The 21,997-nt window shown below is 43.2% G+C and overlaps 1 long non-coding RNA gene across 5 annotated transcripts; it reads right to left on the bottom strand.

Moving 5' to 3' along the window:
* Positions 1-13,281: 13,281 nt before the first annotated feature.
* Positions 13,282-21,973, bottom strand: LOC114891193. Of its 5 annotated transcripts, XR_003792431.1 has the most exons (4): positions 21,754-21,973; positions 19,366-19,455; positions 17,433-18,605; positions 13,282-15,698 (listed from the first exon to the last, which is right to left on the bottom strand). It is a non-coding gene; the product is annotated as an uncharacterized LOC114891193 (long non-coding RNA). The 5 variants fall into 5 exon arrangements; XR_003792427.1 differs by lacking the exon at positions 13,282-15,698 and having other exon boundaries at positions 16,535-18,605; XR_003792428.1 differs by lacking the exons at positions 13,282-15,698; positions 19,366-19,455 and having other exon boundaries at positions 16,535-18,605.
* Positions 21,974-21,997: the final 24 nt, after the last annotated feature.

The raw sequence follows: 21,997 nt of genomic DNA on the forward strand, positions 1-21,997 counted from the left end.
CCATTTTGTAGATGAGGAAACTGGGGCTTAGGGGAGTTCCAGGGCCCAAGGTTGCATAGCTAATAAGTGGCAGAGTCATGATTCAAGCCCAGGCAGTTTGGTTTCAGAATCCACACTCTGGACTCAAAGTTAAGTCACTCATTAACACACCAAGCTGGAGGGGAGTCACCTATGGGTAGGAGGGCAGGGTCTCTGGGGCAGTCGCTCGTACTGTGGGAATACATAACCTTGTGAGACAGACCTGCTGAGGAAGGTAGCAGATGTGCTGGGGTGAGCACTGGACTCTGAGACAAACAGGCATGGCCTCCAATCCTACTTTTCCAACATGCCAGCCATGTGACCCTGGACATGTCACTTTCCTGTCTGAGCATCATTGCTCTCAACAGTAAAAGGGGGATAATAAGATCCGTCTTAGAGGTGGTGGTGAGGATTAAGAATGATAACACGTAAAAATACCTGGCATGTTTGCAGGCATATAGTAAATGCTCATAGAGTTTAGTTGAATCTGCTTCTGAGCAGAAATTTTCAAGTTGAGACCTGGTGTCTAGTCTTGGATCCAACACACTTGGTATGTGATTTTGAACAAGATAACTGGGGCCTTTCTAGGCCCAAGTTCCTCATCTTTCTAAGAGGTGGTTGGACTAGATGATCTCTACTATCCTGTTTAGGATCCTGGGCCTTCAGCTGGTCTTAAGAGGAAGGAATATGGCAGACGGTGTCTTCCTTTCTCAAATCAATCTGAAATGAGGCCGGACTCTCAGAGAACAGTATGTTGCATGTTGCTCCTTAGCCCCTCTGGCTAGCAGATTTTCTTGACTAGATCCAAGCCCTTGGAGCTTTCTGAAATGTCTGATGTCTGATGGAAAGCTCAACTATTTCTTAGAAGGAAGGGGTGAGGCCTTTGATTGCCAGAACACTGTTGCTTTTATTAGCCCTTCTAGGAAAAGAGAGGTTTCCCAATGATGAAACAAAAGAACTCTGCCTTGCTCCAAAGAATACAGTTGGGAAATCATAGATCCGGATGATTTCTTGGGTCCCTTACGCTTGATCATTTTGTGATTCAGCTGTAAGATAACCAGCTGAGTTTTAACTGAAGGGCTCCTAGATGCTGAGCACCGTGGAGGGTGGAGAAGTGATGTGTATTCACTCTAAAGATGCCTGCAGTCTGCCTCCACCCAAGAAACGTGAGCCAAGAGTTGAAGAGGACAGACAGGTTTTGTCAGGTCTTCACAAAAAGGATATCAAGGTTTCCCCCTATCTCCCTGGCCACTCCTCATTCACCTTGGCTGGTAAACTTCTTCCAAACCTCTGACCAGGACGTGTTCTGCGGCTCAGCCATCAGACCTCTTCCTGTTTGTGCTCACTTCCCTGGGGATCTTATTCAGTTTCACGGTTTTAATAAAATCTGAAGAGTGACAACTCCTAAATTTCTATCTCCAGCTTCAATTTCTCTCTGGAACTCCAGACTCCGAAATGCAGCGGCCTGTTCAGTCATAGTCCTTTGCCTGTGTATTTGGCTTCTCTGACTGAACACCTCCAAGCTGGAGTTCTCAGTGTTCCCCTGACTCTTTCAGATTTGTTCCACTTGCAGCCTTTCTTTTCTTGGTAAATAGCAATTCCACTTGTCACAGTGGTTCAGGCCAAAGAACCTGGAGCTGGGCTTGACTCTTCCTTCCCCATGACCTACATCCAAACTATCAGTGATACTATTGGCTCTGCCTTAAAAATATATACAGAATTTGAACACTGCTCACCATTTCCTAGTCCAAGCCACCATCATCTCTCTCCAGAATTATTATCACACCTCCTAAATAGGAAATATACTCCCTCCTTGCCCATCTCAACAGAGCAGCCAAAGCTCTGCTGTGAAAATAAACTTTAGATTCTGTCCAAACCCTCAATGACTTTCCATCTCATCCAGAGTCATAGAAAGTTCTTCCAGTGCCCAATGGGATGTGTACAGTGTACTTCCCCTTCCTCTCTGCCCTCCTCTCCCACTGCTCTGGCCTCCTTCACTCTGCACCAGAGACACCATCCTCTGTGCTGTTCCTCAAACACCCAGCGCACACGCTGGCTCAGGGTCGTGGTGCTTGCAGTCTCTGCCTGCTGCTGTCACCCCGATACCCAAGCGGTCCTCTCCCTTGCCTCCTTTCTGCCTCTAGTGTAACCTGCTCAGTGCACCTACACTAGCAGTCTGCCTCACTTTGCATCCTTACCCCTCACACATGCCCTGTCCCTCTTCTCTGCTTTTCTCCTTTTTAGCTTTTATTACCATAAAAACTAATGTTTTTATGGTAATAAAATAAACTCTATTTACTCTTGAGTTTATTGTCTGTTTCTCCCCACTAGAAGACAGTAGAGCACAGAGTCTGGCATTCAGTAAATTTTAGATTAAAAAGTGGGTGGGTGGTTGGCCAAAGGCTTCGTGGAGGAGCGTGGGTTTAAGAGGTGCTCTGAACCATGGGGAGGACCTGAATGACCAGAGGCTGAGAAGGGAGTGCCCAGGAGAGAAGAACACTGGGCGAGGGCCTGGTGGGGACCAGGGGGGATGGGGAAGGTCAGACTAACGGACTTGTTCTCTGTCAGTCTATACCTTCCTGTTTTTATTTCTTCCAGGATACCTATTGTCTGTCATTTAGTATGTAGCAAAAATCCCATGGCTGCTTGGTATAACAGAAAGCTCATGGATAGAATTCAGAGTCATAGACCTGAATCTGGAAGTGTGACCCTAGACTAGCCACTTAACCTCTTTAAGCCTCTGCTTGCTCATCTGCCACAGAAGGATAACAACACTGGCTTGTGTTCTCATGGGGCTGTTGTGAAGATCAAATGAGGTGATGGATGGGAAGGTGCTTTACACTCTGAAAGCGGGATGATTGTAGGGGATTAGTGAAATGCATGAGAATGTCGCTGAAATTATCCCAGTGGCAAGGAAAGGGGAAAGGAGGCTCCAAATTGGTGATGAATTCAGAAATCTTTCATCAGGACTTTCAAGTATGGGAGGGACATGGAAGGCAGGATTGGAAGATGTAACTTCCTGAAGACATGGATAGTGTCCAGATGAGGTGCTATTTATCCCCTGTGCTATTGGTAAATAACAATTCCATTTGGTACACTCGCTCAGGCCAAAGAACTTGGAGACATGCTTGTTATTCCCTGTACACCAGGTTCTGGGAATTACATCTCTTTTCTTCCTTACATACATTTGGAAGTTGGGTATTATTCCCCCTTTCTTTAGAGCTAAGAAAACTGAGGCTCAGAGAAGTTAAGTAACTTGCCCAGGGTCACACAGGTATTTGGCGTCAGAGCCAGAAGAAACTAGCTTTGTTTTAAGAGTCTGTGCTCTTTCCACGGGCTGCCTTTTCAGAGACCTAGATGCAACTAATTCAGCAACCAACAGCGCTGCCGCAGTCACCTGAGTTTGGGCAAGTGAATAATACTCAAGTCTAACATCAGGGGTCCAGGCACATAACAGACTCTAAGCTGTTAAATGTAATTCAAAAAGTGAAAAGGAAGGTCCATGTGCCACCTGTGAATCTGAACCCTTCTCTAGGCCACTGCCTTGTGCTATGAATGTACTATGTATGGCAGTATATGGTAACAATTTAGAAGAAATCAGGATTTTGAGCTAAATTTTCAGCAGAGCATAAGAATAATATAGCTTAGGGCTTCCCTGGTGGCGCAGTGGTTGAGAGTCAACCTGCCGATGCAGGGGACACGGGTTCGTGCCCCGGTCCGGGAAGATCCCACATGCCGCGGAGCAGCTGGGCCCGTGAGCCATGGCCGCTGAGCCTGCGCGTCCGGAGCCTGTGCTCCGCGACGGGAGAGGCCACAGCAGTGAGAGGCCCGCATACCACACACACACACAAAAAAAAGTTTATGCACTGGGAGATTTGGATTGACATATATATACTAATATGTATAAAATAGATAACTAATAAGAACCTGCTGTATAGCACAGGGAACTCCGCTTCGCTGTACAGTAGAAACTAACACAACATTATAAAACAACTATACCCCAATTTAAAAAACAAGTTTATGCACCTGAAAGTGTATTAAGCACCTGCTGGATGCTAGTAGTAGGGAAAAGGAGATAATCTCTTTGCACTGGCCTCAGATAATCATAAGAAACATATACAGACAATTTTAAAGAAGTGATTTGGAGGCAAAGGAGAACCATTTTCTCTTTGGTGTGAAGCACCGATTAGAGTGTTAGGGGTGAAAGAGGCCTGGGGCATCTGGTGCATTTAGACATTTTAGACTGTAAAACTGAGCTGCATAAAGCAGGGTTACACAGTGACTCATAGACAGACTTTTAAATAAATAAAAACAACCTTCTCCATAGCCGCCACTGCTTTCTAAAGGTGCTTTGGAAACCTTGAAAAATTGGTCTTTGCAAGGAAGCAGAAAACCCAGCGAGATAGTGTACGGTCAAAAGCATGGGCTTTGGATTGAACTCAACCAGGCTTCGAATCCCCCTCATTGGCTTAGTAGCTCTTTGATCTCAGGGATGCTATTTCCATTTGGAACCTCTGGGTCTTGGCTTACGAAATGAAGACCCCTGCCTATGTCTCCTGTCAGTACGAAATTAGATTATGTCACAAGGGGCTCAGCAAAGCTCTCAGGATCTCACTCCTCCCCACATCCACAACCCCACTCAGCCTCTTACTTCCTCGGCAACCTTGGGTGCCTTCTCCATTCTCATCTACCACATTCAGGTGTTGGATCAGATGATTTCTAAGTTTCTGTTAAATGAGTCTAACTCTCTACTCCCATTGTTCACCAGACGGCTGGGATAGCTGGACAGGATATCAAACAGTCTATTTTCTACCCATTTATGTTAATGAGCCATTTACTGTGCTCTACCACATTTAATCCTCAAAAGAATACCTGTGAGCTAGCAGTTGCTTTCCCCTTTTATAAATCAGCACACCAAGGCAAGAGGCACAGAGAGAAATCATCTTAGACCTCTGGCTTGGCATCCGGCTTGCAGGGAGACTCTTGAAAGGCTTGACAACAGCTTTCAAAACCAGGCCCTTCACTATATTGGTGGCTGTGAAAATCAAATGGAAACTTCCCAGTTTTCATTCCATGCATCCTTCCTCCTCTTTGCACTAAAAGCTTTAGTCATCTTATCTCTCGTTTTTGTTGTCTTTTTCCAATGTTGCCCTTCGAGGCTGAGGTCGTGACCCTCCTAAGAGCCTTAATCAAATCCGGAAGGCAACAGGACTACAGAGTCTTCTCTACCTGATTCCCAGGCTGAACATGCGCAAACAAAGCTGATGCTTGGGAATCCAGCCCTTGCTGCCTCAGGCTGTGGGGCTGGCTGCGAATTTGTACCAGCTCTTGCCTGATGGGTTTTCTTTGGCATTTGACATACATGTCACTGGATCCACGGTACAGCCAATCTTTTTCTCTAGCCACTAATTTATATTTCTCCTGGAGGGCCTAGAACTCTGCCCTACACAGCGGGTACTCAACTGAGTTGCAGATGGTACCGCCAACCAGTGCGGACCCAGGTTACATCAAGTATTTCAGCAATTGCACCAAATTGCTGGCCAGCCTTGAGGGTTTGGTCAGCCTCGTTCCCAGCCTTTCCCCTCAGAGAATCACAATGCCCAGTTGCAACTAATTCTTAATAATGCAATTAAATTTTTGGAAACCAAGCCGGGTTTCATATTTAAATGTTGACTTTCACCACACTGCAAAGGTTGGCCAAATGCAGGAGTGACTGGAAGGATTTGGCTAAGAGATGAATCGGGATTTTCCATTTTTAGAGAAGCTGCCTGTGCTCAAGCACAGGTAATACTCCAGCCTCAGGGGTTCCCAGGGACCAAAGAGTGGAAAAAGCATGAACCCGAAAATCAGCGTGCCTCATAGGGAATCATTAGTATTCTCAAAAAAAAAGTAGAGGCAGAATTGAACTGTTTCCTCTTTGGAAATGCAACAACACCTACCTCTCAGGGCCATTGTGGAGATGAAATGAGAACATATATGAAAAGGCTAGCTTGGAGCCTTGCTCAGAACCGGGAGCAATGAATATATTTAGTTGCTAGCACTGCAACATGGGAAAAGGCACTGGTCTGAAGTGAAATGACTGGGTTTTGAATTTCACACTGCATCTCACTAGCCCAGCTGGTGCCTTCCCATCCTGGCTCCCAATTTCCTCATCTTTCTAATTGGAATAATAATCATGGCATACTTCACAGGGTCACAAGGAGGAGCACATTAAAGAATGACTGAGAAAGTTCTTTGCAAACTATACAGCTTTCTAGGCAAAATAAAGCATTATTAGGTGTATCCCTAACTTCTGTGCTTTTGTTTCAGCTCTTCGTTCTGTCTGAAATGCCCTCCTCCCCACACCCCCTCTTCTAAACCTGGCTGTTGAAGTTCTAACCTTCATTCATAAGGCAGGAGACATTAATGACAAAGAGCAAAGTATTACATCACTAGGGTTCAAATCCCCATCTCTGCTGTTTGCTAGCTGTTTGACCTTAATTACTTTCTGTGCTCCAGTTTCCCATCTGTAAAGTGAGGATAACAGTACCACCCATTCTATGAGATTGTTGTGAGGATAAAATAAGCTCACAAGTGTAAAGTACTTTAGAACAGTATGTACTAAGTCCCATATATGTGTTAGCTCTTATGATTTCAGAGATTTATTACTTTGATGATTATTTCAAGGATACTTTCATTATTTTACATGATTTTATTATTGTGTTCAAACTCCACCCCTCCAAGAAACGTTTTTAGATCTCTTAGTTTGAAGCAATCACGTTCCCGTATTTAACCAAGTCTATTGTTTGTAGCTCAGTGATGGCCCTTGTCATTGCTAGTGTCCAGTATATCTCTCTCCTGCACTGACCTTATAGCCCTGAGTGACAGAGGCTTCCCTTCTTACCTCTCTATACACATGGCAGATGCACAATATTTGTTGAATTGGATGGAAGGTATGCAAAGTATACAGAAGAATAAGCCTAAATATACTGGATGAGAGCTGATCGCCACTGTTACATGATGCCTGCATTTTAAAGACTGAACACGATTGCAACCTTTAGCACCATACCTGACATATAGCATTGTGCTCTGTAAATGTATTTACTTGGAAGGATGGAAAGATAACTAAAGGTGCATTAAATCCAATGGAAGGTTTCAGTTTATTGGGTCCCCCTAATTCAAAACATGTATTAGATGACTAAGTTACTTATCACAGGTGCCAGGGCGAGATTAAGATACATACCAAGGAAAGTAAAAGTAGCTCCTGACTTTCCGGCACTCACATTCGGGAGGAGAGATGGTCCGGTTACTAAATAATTGCAGGGGCCACAGGTGCTAAACTGAGTAGGATGGAGCTGCACAGGAAAGTCCCTTGGCAGCTCAGTCCCCACTGTAAGGCATGGACCCCCTCGATAGCAAATTGCCCAGGTATGTTCATTTGAGATGACTGCATCATCTTTTCAATAAGTAGGGAACCAGCAGAAAAGGTTCCAAGTTTCTGAAAGGAAGAGGGGAGCAAATTACTTATGAGGACGTGGTGGTTTACATATAGCATATATAAAATAAGAGACATGACACCATGAGCCATACCAGTATAATTATGTCTCACATAGGCGATTTCTCAGTCTCCCCCATTTTGATATCAAATGTTGACAAGACATTGCAAAACAAGAAAAGGGCTTTTCCAAAAGGGAGACCTAGGCTCCTATCAACTCCATTTCCACCAATGGCTTCACTTTAGCTCCCAATTTTGCTATCAGTTGAGAAACGAGTTTAGACTGGAGTATTTCTAAGATCCATTCCACCTTTACCATTTTCTATTCTATTTTTCAGTGCCTGGTCTGATATGGAAACCAATATTTTCTCCTAGCTTCAAATACTACCTCTATTCTGACGAATCCCAAATTGATATCTCCAAAGCAGACATCTCTTTTGAGAGCAGATCTTAAATATCTAACTGCCTACTTGGACACCTACTTCAGAGACATCTCAAACATACCATGTTCAAAACTGAGTTCTTGATTGCCAGTAATTACCCCCCTGCAAGTTCTTCCTTTGCAGTGTTTCTAACTCAGTAAATAGAAACACATCCACCCAATTGCATAAACTGGAAACTTGGGATTCATTCTTGATACCCTTCTCTCCTTTACCACCCACTCCTACTCAACCCAATCTCTTTTTCAATCTTGTCAATTCTACTACCAAAGTAGGTCTCAGACCTTCCATACCTCACCACCTGCACTGCTGCCTCACCACCTGCACTGCTACCTCCCCAGGCCCAGCTACCTTCATCTCTCCCTGGGACTCCTACCACAGCCTCTTCAAGAATCTCCTCGTGCTTCTTTCTAATTCATCTTCCACACCATAGCTGGGATGCTTTTCTTAAAATATAAATCAGATCATGGCATCACCCTGCCTAAAAACCTTAAATAACTTCTCAACACACTTAGAACGATCTCTAAACTTCTGACCATGGTCTACAAAGACCTACATGGTCTAGCTCCTGATTCTCCCTCCAAATCCATCTTTACCACTCTCTCTGTGCCATGCTGGCCTCTTTCAGGTCTCTGAACATGCCATGGTTCTACCCCCTTTAGGATTGTTGACCTCTGTTCCCTCCGCTCGGCAAACTTTCCTCTGCACTCTTGGCCTGGCTAACCCATCCTTTTTCAGATCTCAGCTTAAAGTTTACTTTAATAGAGAGGCCATTGGGTAAATTCGGTCCTTCCCCCACCTCACAGCACCTTACTTATTTCCTGATTCTCAGTTATCATAATTATAATGCACACTCATCTGTGGATTTACTTGTGTAATGCTTGCCTCTTCCACTAGACTACAAGCTCCTCTAGGGACAGGTCTGTAATTGTTCTCTGTATATGCAAAGTCTAGCCTGGTACTTAGCAGAGGTGCTCAATTCATAACTTTTGTGCCTGCGTATTGGTAAGACCTGAAAATATCAACATATGTTTATTCCATGCTGAAAAAGTCCAACCAAACAGGTGATAAAATAAGGGAATAGAGTTGAATATTTTCTGTTTCTCCAACCTTTTCAGTTCCAGATCCCTAGAATCTTATAACACTCCTCCATTTTCTTACTGAACCTTCCCAGCTTTCAGAGTTGAGAAGGGAAGTATCTTTATGTTCTTTTGCTTTGCTCCGCCATCCCCCTGCCTTCACTTACAGATTTAGCTTTGCGCAGGAATGTGGCTTCCACAGGTATGATTGGATGAGAGGTGTTGGGAACAGGAAGGGTAGAAAGCGGAAAAAAAAAAAAAGGAACCATATAGGGGAGGCGGCTGCCCTTGTACATCATCCCAGCCCTCCCACGTTGGAGGGTTTTTTGTATTTTTTTTAAATGCCATATACATCCAGTATTCTCTTCTTCCCACCTCTAGGAATCCAAAAATAAATGAGCCGTTGATCATGGGTTTGGTGCTGGCAAAACTGGTAAGTATGGGCAGATGTGGTCTCAATTGAAGGAACTTTTTCTTGATACATGCCCTGGCCCCTTTGGCTTCATCTTAACCATTGCCTTGTTCTGTTACTAGAGTGAAGCCCTTACCTTCTCTCCAGCACCCATGCTCATGTTTTCTTTCCTCCTCCGTATCAAGACCAACTTGCTCCTAATCCATTTTTATATTCACCGCGACATTCGTGAGATCTGTTGCGCATTTGTTGCAGAGGTAGGAAGGATAGAGAGCTGGAGGTAGGAAGGATAGAGAGCTGCACAGATTCTCTTAGGGGACAGAGCTGGCCCAAGGTTCCCCCTGTCATTTGGGTCAGGCCTTTGGTAGAAAGTTATCCTACCTCCCTATTTTAGTAACTCACCCATCAACTCAAGACTTAAAAAATTTATAGAAATCCACCTTGTTGCTCCTAGAAAACAGCCCTGATAAATTTGTGCTTTGTTTATACCTTTTTCTAAGACTAAAGTTGGCTCAAAACAAATGATTTTTTTCCAGCTGGGTGAAGGGGATGGGTAGGGAGGGGCTAAGGTAGAAAGAGGAGGAAGAGGAAGAAGGTACCAAAAAGGAGGATCTAATAGTGGATTTCAGTTCCCACTACTGGGAGATGGTTCATTTCCAATTCTGCATTTCAAGGACATAAAGACTTTCTGATCTTTTTTATTCTCTTTGGATGAGTATGAATCCTCCCCGGTAATTTATGTCTTCCTGTACTGAAAGGGTTAAAATATTTCGGGAAGTGAAATAACCATTTTTAAGGATGGTTACAGAGTCAAGGCAGGACACTTCAAATACATTGTTCCCCAGATAAAACCTGAGTCACAAAATCAGTTATGGAATAACCTGATGGCTTTGCTTCTCTGTGATGATTCACTCATTAGTTTGTCCATTCGCTCCACATTCAACGACCACTCTGAACTGTGCATTATAATTTCCAAAGTACTTTCCCCTCTATGGTACTTGATTCTCATGGGAATCCTGTGATGTAGTCCCTGTACAGAAATGACCATTTTAGAGAACAAGAAACTGAGACTCACAGAAGTTAGTCAGTTGTGGAGCTTTAACTGGAACCCAGATCATCAGATTTCACCCTGAATTCTCTTTCAGTTCTACCTACTTGAATTCAGTCGACATGTCCTAAGTGAGCACCATGTTTTGGATGCAAGTCCAATACAACAAAAATGAAGTTCTCTTGTCTCTGAGGAGCTTCTAGCCTACCAAAGGCAGCGTTCAACACCTGGGTGTGGAGTGGAGGTAAGTGCCTGGGTTCTTGGAGAATGCTAAGAGTCTGAGGTAGAAAACTTACAGGAGACGGGATTGGAAAGAAGTTTGAGGGCCTAAGGTGCTTGATTTATTGATTCACCATCACCATCGTCAAGTCTTTTCAATATACCTTCCCAAATTATGGCCTTTATTAATCTTTTTCTGTCCCATTTTCTTTTGAGCATTCTGCTGGCATTTCACCCTCCAAAGGGTGGGTGTTTCTTAGCAACCTCGATGTTGAGACATTGAAAGCTGCTAGACTTCCAGCTAATTGTAAGATTGCTGAAATTGTATCTGGTGGTTTTATGCATGTGCCATAGGAAGGAGATGGTTACAACTCCTGGCACATGGGCCCAACCCTCAGGCAGTCTGGGCCTTGGCAATAAGGTGCTGTGAAAAGTGGTCTGGGTGCAGGGCTGGCATCTGCTTATATCACCTGTTAGTTTATTATCCAAAGGTCTGGGATGCCCAGAGGGTTGGGGTAAACTTGGGTTTAGTTGAGTAAGCTTCAGGATCTATTAGGTGTCTAGATCCTGTCAGAGGTGGTGTTGGGAGCTAGAGTCCAGGCTGCGGATGCTACTTGAGGCTGTGTGCTTTGGAATAGCATGATGCTGGGTGATCTCTCTGTTCACGGTCGAACCTGTCAGGCCCTCGAAGTTGTAAAAATCACAGTCCAGCTCCGGCCTGCAGGCTGAGCCAACCTGGTGATGGTGGTGGTGAGGCTGTGTATGCTCCAGGCTCTTGTGGATTATCTTTGCATTGGGTATTGGGTATTACTGGATGGTGCATGGAGGCAGCTGGGTTATATCCTGTTCTAATCAACACTGGATGAAAAACCCAGAGGCTGAACCTGCCCAGGGAGGGAGTCGGTGCCTCACACTGGTGCTGGAGCAGGAGGTAGGACACAGCCTCTGGGAGGAGGCCAGAGAGTTTGGCTCAGACTCAGGATGTTTGGCCTGGCAAGGGGGCCATCGTTTGCATGACTTAAAGCAAGCTTTTGCACCATTCTCCGCCTTTTTTTTCTCAGTAGACTGTGTGTCCCCTGGGGTCAGAATCCCCTGTTGTATTTCTATTCATTTCCCCAGTATCCAGGGAAAATAGTGTCTAACCCACAAAAGACTGCCAATGAACTGTGTGTTGTGCGAATGAGTGAATGAATGAGCTGAGTATGAGGAATTAGATCAGTGGTTTAAGGGAAGAGGGCTTAACAGAACCATGGTCCTTACCTCACCTCCGAGATCCTGACGTCTACCCCCATGCCCTTTTCTAAGAACCAGCGATTCAAACAATGGTAACCACCTACTCCCAGTTCCTAACAAGCTTGTGATTCTCTAAAGGAAACAACATTGATAGGGCTTATTTTTAAATTGTTTTCCTCAGAATTCACTAGTCAAACATGTTATAAGAATGAAAACCGGGCTTCCCTGGTGGCGCAGTGGTTGAGAGTCCGCCTGTCGATGCAGGGGACACGGGTTCGTGCCCCGGTCCGGGAAGATCCCACATGCCGCGGAGCGGCTGGGCCCGTGAGCCATGGCCGCTGAGCCTGCGCGTCCGGAGCCTGTGCTCCGCAACGGGAGAGGCCACAACAGTGAGAGGCCTGCGTATCGCAAAAAAAAAAAAAAAAAGAAAAGAAAACCAAATCTCCTGTAGCCCCAGAAGCATCTCAAAGAATGTCTTTTTACCAGGAGATCTCCTGGGTGGCCTCATGGAGACAGTAAAGTAACCAAGAAACCCTTTTTTTTTTTAAATTAATTAAAAAAATTTTTGGCTGTGTTGGGTCTTTGTTGCTGTGCGCGGGCTTTCTCTAGTTGCGGCGAGCAGGGGCTACTCTTCGTTGTGGTGCGCAGGCTTCTCATTGCGGTGGCTTCTCTTGCTGTGGAGCATGGGCTCTAGGCGCACGGGCTTCAGTAGTTGTGGCACACGGCCTTCAGTAGTTGTGGCACATGGGCCTAGTTGCTCCGTGGCATGTGGGATTTTCCAGGACCAGGGCTCGAAACGGTGTCTCCTGCACTGGCAGGAGGATTCTTAAACATTGTGCCACCAGGGAAGCCCCAGGAAACTCTTTTAACATTTTCAAAAGCTGTGAAATAACCAACAAACAAGATAAGTACACTGAGACCCAGCAGGCAGAGACAGATCAAAGATTTACAGGATCTATTTAATCTCATTATGGTCAACGTGCTCAGAAAGGGTGAGGTTTTGTTGGTGTGGAGACAAGTGGATCCCAGAGTGAAAGGTCTTCTCCAAGAATGAGTGGGCAGTTCTCACTTTTGCTCTAGGCCCTAAAGATGTGGGAGGCTTCAACTTTAGGTCAAACATTCAAAACTGTGAATTAGAGGACTAATTGCTTGCATTGAAAAGATTTCACTTAGGGCTTTTCAGTGTCTTGAGTGTGTGCTTGTGAGATAGATGGAAATCAAACTAATATATAAACATTACACAGTTTGGAAGATAAAGAAAAGAATAAAAGGAGAAAAAAGCATCCATAATCCTACTACCCTAAGACAGCCCATGTAAATAGTTTTTTGTTAATTGTGTACTTTTGTTTATATCCAGTTTATTTTTTATGTATAGTAAATAAATATACTACATACATATGTATAGTTATAAATACACTACATACATATATATATACTGCTTTTCACTTTACCTGTTACCATAAGTGTTTTCCAATTCTAATTTTTAAAAATTAGTTGTATTATATTTAACCATTCTCCATCCAATACCCTTCCCTCCAACCCAGTCATGATGGAACATGTAGGTTGTTCAACTTTTTTGTTGCTAGATATAATGCTTGAATGCATATATTCATTCAAAGATTTTTTCCCCTATATGTTGAATTATGCCTTGAAGATAGATTCCTAGAAGTGGAATTACTGGGTCACAGGGCATGACTACATTTATGATTCTTGAGACATGTAACCAAACAGATTGCTGACAGTAATGATAACCAAATTGGACTATGATAGCATTCAGTCTTACCTCATTTCACCAAGAAGAATTTAGATGTCAGCCTCCATAGTGAATATCAGTGTTGGTTCAAAGATCTATAACCACTTGGCAGAGAGGCTGATGCAAGTGGGAAAAGGTGAAGGGAAAGAAGGAAGAGACACTTAAGCTCACATTGGAACTGGACACCACTGGTAACTGACAGGTGGTTAGAAATGAATGAGGCACTTCTGAAATAATGTATATCAATGCAATAGCAGTCCTTAGTTTACTAAAGGGAATACTACAGCAAAATAAATGATTCAGGGTGGACTGGTTGATGGGAAGCAACTCTACCACTAATTTGTGGGATAGTCTTGGCAAACCATTTCCCTCTCTGGATTTTTCTAGTTTAGGTAATGGGGTCATATTCAGACAATGAAGACAAATTCATAGAGTTATAGGGTCCAGTTAGTGTTCTTCTCTAGACCCAGAGTTAAACTCTGATGAGATCCACAGTTCTTTTGGAGTTGTACAATGAGATACCAGACATTCTAGGAAGGTCTTGAGGCTCCCCCAACCTCAGTGATGAATCCCTAAGTATTATATGTCTATTATGGACTGATGGCTAGATCTTTCAGGGCCTTGTTTCCGTGGAGGATTTTCAGAAAGAAATGTGGAGTAAGCAGATTGATGAGGTGCCTTGAGTCATCCACCACCACGGCAACACTTGGCCTTTGGTGCTTCCTACGTGTTCTCCTCACAGTTCTGTGTCCAGATGGTGACACAGAGAAATTAGCTAAATTGCTTTCAATTTAGTAAACTAAAAGAATAAACGCAGGTTCCCTCATTTTCCTGACTCTATCTGGGGGGCATGGTTGACTGGGAAGAAAATCTCTCAGATTTCAAGAGACCTAGCTCATTTTTGGAGGTTTCTGGTATTGAAAAATAAATAAATAAAGATATGCCCTCCCCAAATATTTTTTAAACAGCAAAATTGAGAAGATAGCGCAGAGAAAAACCCTATACCCAGTTCCCCATTATTATTAACATTTTATATTACTATGGTACATTTGTAACAACTAATGGAACAACACTGATACAATATTATTAACTAAAGCTCCTCATTTATTCAGATTTGTCTGGGTTTACCTTATCTTTTTCTGTTTCACGATCCCATCCAGGATACTACATTACATTAAGTTGTCATATCTTCTGAGGTTACTCCCAGCTGCTGCAATTTCTCAGACTTTCCTTGATAGTTCTGTGGAATACTGGTGACGTCTCTTGTAGGATGCCTTTCTGTTGAAATTTGTCTGAGACTTTTCTCATAAATAGACTGGGGTATGGGAGGAAGACCACAGAGGTAAAAAGCCATTTTCATCTCCTCAGATCAAAGGTACATAACAATCAACATGGCTTATAATTGCTGATGTTCACCTTGGTGAATTGGCTGGTGTAGTGTTTGTCAGGTTTCTCCACGTAAAATGATTCCCTCCCTCCTTTCCTCCCTTCCCATACTGTACTCTTTGGAAGGAAGTCACTGTGCAAAGCTCACGCTTGAGGAGTGAGGAGTTATACACTGCCCCCTGCCCCCATCCTTGTCGGCAGTGTATCTACATAAATTATTTGGAATTTTTCTGCAAGGGAGATTTGTCTCTTTTCTCTGATTTATTAATTTATTTAATAATTTATATCAGTGTGGATTCATGGATATTTCTTTTATACTTTGGATTATAATCTAATATTACTTGATTTCTTTTTTTTACTCCAAATCTTCCAGCTTTGCCCATTGGGAGCTCTTCAAGTGGCTCCAGTGTCTCTTTGAAATATGCCCCATCGATGTAGTTTTTGTTTGTTTTTCAGCAATTCTTTATTTATGATGCTATAAGATGTTCCATTCTAATTTTGAATACTTCTTGCCCCAGTCCTAGATCTAGAACCAGACGTTTCTCCAAGGAGCCTTGTTTTCCATTACTGCACAGAAGTATCAGAAATCAAGATCTGGTACCAGGTGGGCTCTTTGCTAGTGTAGCATCATTGTTTCTAGGCCAAAAATATATTAAATTTTACATTTTCAACACCAGCATACACACAATTACAATGCAATTGTACTGTTCATAAGATAATTATAGGTTTATTAACAGTATTAAATCACAGTACCGTAGGAGCCTGTGGTGGCTCCGACACTGGGTCCTACCCTGGGACACACACAGAGAACTTGTGGATGAGGGTCTGCTCCTTTCCATCCTGTCTGTGTACTGCTGAGACTGATGTAGAACCTCAGTGGAGATGATGTCAAAAGTCTAAATGTGAGGCCTTCTCTGAACGTAAGGACACAGCAAATGGCTCTTTTGCAGGGCTGCCCACCCCATGTCCTCTTTTCATGATAAACCATGGAAAAACATAGTGGATTTAGAACCAGGACATCAAAATTCTGGACCTGGCTCAGTCTGATCCAGTGTGTGTGGCAAATACATTCTGTGTGGGCCTCAATTTCCAATGATATAAATTCAGTCGTGTGGAATTGGACAATTGCTAAGGACCTTCCCAGTGCTAGCATATTGTAACTCTCAATAGTATTTCATTGAGAGAATGTAATTGGCTCCATCTCTCCTTGTACATGGGCATCAATATTCCAGAAGGTCTAAGAGGAGGGATGGTGGTGGTGGGGAGGTCACTGTTAATAAATAGGAGCTACACTTTAAATTATGTCCTGAAGATGCTGAGGTCCGTTAAAGGCTTTGCTAGGCAATCAGGCCTGAGAAACATTAGACCTTTCTTTTTAGAGAATGGAGATAAAAGAAGCATAGGAAATATTGGTGGAGAGTTACCTTCAAGTTTGTTCTGGTAGAGTAAGGCTTTTTTTTTTTTTTTTTTTTGTAAGGGCAAACTCCTCATCTGTTATTTCCTCTGACGTCAAATAATTACCTTTAATGCAGTGATGGCTGAACTACCTCTAAGTTTCTTACCAGGAATCTCTATCTAGTTTTTTCTTTTTTTTTCTCCTTCTTTTGTGTGTGTGTATGTATATGAATATTATGTCATATCTTTTTACATCCACATGGGGCCCAGCGGCTTAAGGTGTGCCCAGTTTACAAGTGTCATCTCCTTCCTATCACTGACTGGGACTGTTTCCAAAAACAGAAGAAGGAAAAAAAAAAAAAAAAGAACTCTAGTGCAGAAAAGACACTTGGGAACTGTCACATCCGATTATGAATGCAGGAGATCAAAGGTACAAGGTCTTAGAATCGGCCCCTTCCAACTCTTAACATTTAAAATCTTCATTTGGCTTTTGGACCTACTCAGCAGAATCCCAGACTTTGGTCTACAACTGGTTAAAAATTGATAGAGGTGAAGATTCTGGGACTGCCTTCTTTACTTAGAAGTTTACATTTTAACTCTTTTTCCCACCCCAGGGACACATTCACTCAGCTCCTTTCCATCCCCCCCTCCACCTTAAAGTTACATAAATATATATTTAGACACAAGGTATCGAATTTAGAACAGATAGACGTGCTGCAAACCATCTGGGTTATTCCTTCACACAGTTGAGGAAACTGAGTCCTGACAAGTGGTTTTGCTCCACGTCCCATAAGGAGTTCCAGGCAGAACGGTAATTAGAAACCAAGGTTTTCTGGCAACAAATCTATGTTTATTCCCCCCTACCTCACACTGTGCCCCCGCGGAGTTACACGTTTGTGCGTGTGTCTCTGTATGTACATATGTTACATAGACACCGACATGTAGGAAACATGCACCAAGCATCTGTGGTCTGACCTCAGGGAACAGTTTAATGACTCGGATTTCAGGCAGCTGACAGGGTTCCGCTGGTGGAGGTTGAAATAAACAAGAAAAGCCACTGTGGAGATGTGAATGGAAAAGTACCGAGCACTCCCTTTCTCAGCACATTCTTCCGCTCTCCAGCTCTCCCTGCCGTCAAGCCGGCTTCAGATAGGCTTCGGCATGGTCAGGTGTACAGAGGGCGGTGTGGAGAAGAAAAAAAAAAAAAAAAAAAATGCAGGCACAACACGCAAATCAAGTTTTTCTACTTCTAGCCTTAGGTAGTAAAGACAGCTAAGTACAGCAGCCCGGTGGGCCAGCCACCCTGAGTTTACAAACACTCAAGTGCTTTCCTCCCTGCATCCCCTTCCTGGTCCAGCTGCTGCTTTCCCTCATGCTAAGGTTTCATAGGAAGTGAAAACCCTGTTATTCAAAACAGTGATAGAGTGCTGTAAACAAATGATTATGCACCCCCCCATCACTTCTCTATTTTAAGCTCCAGGGATATTTATTTCCATTTTAAATAAGTGAGAAAAGTGTGGAAAAAAAATCAGTGTTTTGGGGGGAAACTCTGAGCTAGGCCAAAAAGGTTTCTAAACTAAAAAAAAAAAAAAGGTCTCAGGGTAATACAGGCCAAAAGCAGGCAGCATATGGATCAAAATTAAATGTTGACACTTGTTTTTCCGAAGGTAGTGGCTGGAAATCATCTTTTTTTTTTTTTTTAATGTCTCAAAACTTTCTGCTCAATTTCTCTAAATCATACCAAGAAAACACCTTTCTTTCTCCAAGGATAATGTAAGGAGCTTGTTTATAATGGCTCTAAGTGAAGGATTTGAAATAAAACTAATGGGTAAATAAGATCTCCCATACCCATCAAAAGTAGCTGTTGAGTACCATAGCACAGGTGACAAGCATAACCAAGCCCAGATGACAATCAAAACTCAATACTCACTGTGACTTGGAGTCTGTTCTGAGAACCAGTTTACAACTTACACACAGCCCAAAGCAGCCTTGCTTTCCTCAATTCTGCCAGAAAACAAGATGCCCATCTCCAAACCCAGGTAGTCAGATCATCCTGATTTTCTAACACAGGACCATCAAACCACGAAGACCCGTTTTCAGTTGTGTCCTGGGGTCCCACACGCCTCCAGTGATGGCTATCCTGTCCTCCTGAAAGAAAGAAGCCTTGAGTGGTTATCTTCACGGTTCCTTCCAGTTCTAAAATCTGTAATTCTGCGATGTGATAGTTTAAAGATCTACCAAGGTGCCAGAAGTTCCTGACAGGTGAAACCAATTTCCTGTTTGGAGTCCCCTTAGAAAGAGGACAGGACAGGGCTTATTCCAAGGCTAGTTTCCTTTTCAGCTATGATTGAATTGTGGGGAAGATTCTCTGGGGGGAACTGGAGGCAAAATCTGTTCCTTTCCTTAAATAGATGTAATATTAAGACCAAGCTATTTTATTTTGTAACAAAGCTTTTATTTACCCAGAACCTGTGATTAGTAACCTATTACTATGCCCGGAACACCAGGCAAAGGGGCTGGCCTGGTCCTCTACTCTGAGTATTAATAGCCAGAAACCATTAACTCATAGGACTGGTTGATACACAGCCCCTCCAAGCCCACAGGAATCACACATAAGACCCCAGACATGGAATCTCTCTTTAGAGCTTCTTAAGGATGATTTAAAAGAATTTGAATATATTCAAGTCAATCCTTTCTGTAATCCTAGCACTGCTGGAATGAGGGAGGTCCACAAAGTGACGCCAACTGGTTACTACTGGGGAGAGATCAAGAATGAGAGAAGGCATTCTGGAAGAAATTCAACTGGTATAAAATTTGATAAAGTTACTTTCCTAGGAATTGAAAAGAGATTGAGGGGTGGGTACACGATTTTCCTCACCATTCATTCCGTAGAGAAAAGGGGACCTACCTAAATCTTCATCTTTAAAATAGCTTCAATAATTTTTTTTTTTTTCTTTTAACCGTCTCCTGTTCTGGTTAATTTCTTTCGGTGTAAACACTTCAATTTGGCAAAAAAAAAAAAAAAAAAAAAAAAGTAGAAATGTGGGACCCTGGCACTGCGTCCCAGAAATAACGTCCTGAGAAGGTTTGCGGTCCCTGGCGGTAGGATTAATTATCTACAAACCAGGCCTGGTGGGGTCTTCCTCCAAGGGCTCCCCGCAGAGAATTAAAGAAGGGTGAATTCATTCCCAGCCCCCGCTCTGGTTTGTTCTGCTGTCTGAGGGAGATTTCCCTTTGCTCTGCAGCGCCCCCATGGGGCTAAGATTGGAGTGGCAAAGAGAACGAGGGAGGGGCAAGCTATGTATTTAAGGGGGAGGGGGGAGCCAATGAGGCAGGATGGCAACTTTGACAAGAAAAGTGACCCCAAATCACAAAAGTAACCTCATTGTAGGATCAGTAATAGGGCAGAGCCATACAATTCACATTCCAAACCATACAGACACCTGAGAAACCCTAAAGTTCTTATTACTCATAAAAGATAGAAAAATTATCACCCATACAAATACACAAAGACCATCACTTCAGCAAAATCGGAGTGTCATTTTGAATCCAGTGGGATTCCTTTAAAACGCTTTGAAAATGAGGGGGAAGGGGACAATCAGAAAAACAGATAGTCTCCCTTCCGGCCAAATGGATCTGCACTGGATGATATCATGTGTCTTTGGGGGTAAAATGTTCATTTTGACAAGAGTGACAGCATTAGGCCTGTGTATATTTTTCAAAAATCCTTCACAAGACAGGCTTTTCTGCAGAGACTGCAGTAATTCATCTGTCAATAAGTATTAAAATATTCAGATTTCACAGGGACAGACACTTATGCATATTTCCTAAGCTCCAGCCCTTGTGAAAATAGTCGACCCCTTTGGATCTCTCCTGGTTTTAAAAACCCCAACACAGCCTTTTCCAAAAGGGGGCTGCATTGACAACAACATTTTCAGCGATAGATCTGAACTTCTTATGGCATTCTGGGAAAGAGATCCCAAATATCCCAGGAAACAGCCAGCAGTCTTTCATAGCTCTGCTCATTTCTATAAACCCAAATTGGGGCTGGGAGAGGTAGATTATTTTGGGAGATATCTTTATTGGAAATTAACATGTGCAGAAATTTTGCGGAACCTTTAAGAACTCGTCTGTAATTTAATGAGTTGCCTGAAGGACTCTCATAGCCAAGGCTCAGAACAGCCTGACCTTTGAAAGCTGCTTCTGGTCCAAACATTTGGGGTTAATACTTGAGGAATCTGAAATATTATTTTCCCCTCACACCGTTCTTTTATGAGAGAGACATAAAAGAAACAAGAGTCTCCCTCATTCAGGGATGAGTAGGAGGGGAAAAAAACCCCAACCAATATTTAAATAGGGAAACTGGCAGTTCTGAATAAACAAACCAAGGCCCACAGTGGAATGATTCTGCACTGCATTTGCCTTTAAAAAGAAAGGAAGTAAGGAAGAAAGAAAGATTTCCCCCTTTTCCTCCTCCTCCTCCTCCTCGAAACTCAGCTCTAAAGCTAAGAGGACTGTGCTGCGTGCAGTGCGTTGTAGTTGTAGCACAGTCTGTTCTAAACACACGCAGTATCTGTGATACTGGCACGGTAGGCCTTTAGAATTCCCTCCGGCTGATCTCTTTAAACACAGACAGGAGAGATTTTTTACAACGACCTTGAAGCGAGCTGGGCCGGGGGGGGGGGGGGGGGCGGAATCAAGACCTTAAGAAAAAGCAAAACACAAACATGTATCTGGCTCACGGAATTTTGTAGAACACACGCATACACACACCCACATACACACACGTTTCTCGCAGCAAGAAATTTCCTAAGAGTCAACAATAACAGAAAGAGTAAACCCACCACTTGCTGTCCTGGAAAGAAACAAACCAAAACAAATCCTTTGAACATGTCTCTCAAGTGCAGGGGAGCGTCCTCTCAGTAAAAGTCCATGGGGAGAAAGAAAATTGCACCCTCCCCACCCCCCAAAAAATGGGGGTTGGGATGTAACATATACGACAAAAAATTCAAGCTTCTTTCAATAGTATCAGTATTAAAAAATAACACATCTTCCTTAAAGCGCTTGAGAGATGAGATTGGGGCAAAAACACTCAAAACAAAATCCAACCGATGCGGGATCCTATGATTTACGTAACATCACAAAGTTGCAAAAGGCAAAAATCAGAAGCAAAAATCCGAAACCCATCAAAATACAATAACCCCAAATCCCGAGCCACCACACCAACAAGGAAAAAAAAAAAACAAAAAACAAAAAACAAAACTGTCCCAAATAAAAATAAAGCAAATTAACCCACCGAAAACTGCTTGGCAAATATTTTTCTCGTGGTGCCTAATATTCTAGCTGGAAAGAGCTGTGGTGTTTATTGTTTTTTTCTCTTACTCGCCTCGAAACCTACTATATATAACAGACTTTTCCCAAAGGTTCGAACCTCTCGCTCCCTTTTGTGTGTTGAGCTCGAGGAGCTGAGTTTACGGGGAAGAGAGGAGGAATTAGCCCCAGACCCCGGGAAAGCAAAGCGCACTCCCCCTCTTATGTCA

The sequence above is a fragment of the Monodon monoceros genome, unplaced genomic scaffold, assembly GCF_005190385.1.
Source record: "Monodon monoceros isolate NGI ecotype Baffin Bay Population unplaced genomic scaffold, NGI_Narwhal_1 Super_Scaffold_11, whole genome shotgun sequence".
Classification (NCBI taxonomy): domain Eukaryota; kingdom Metazoa; phylum Chordata; class Mammalia; order Artiodactyla; family Monodontidae; genus Monodon; species Monodon monoceros.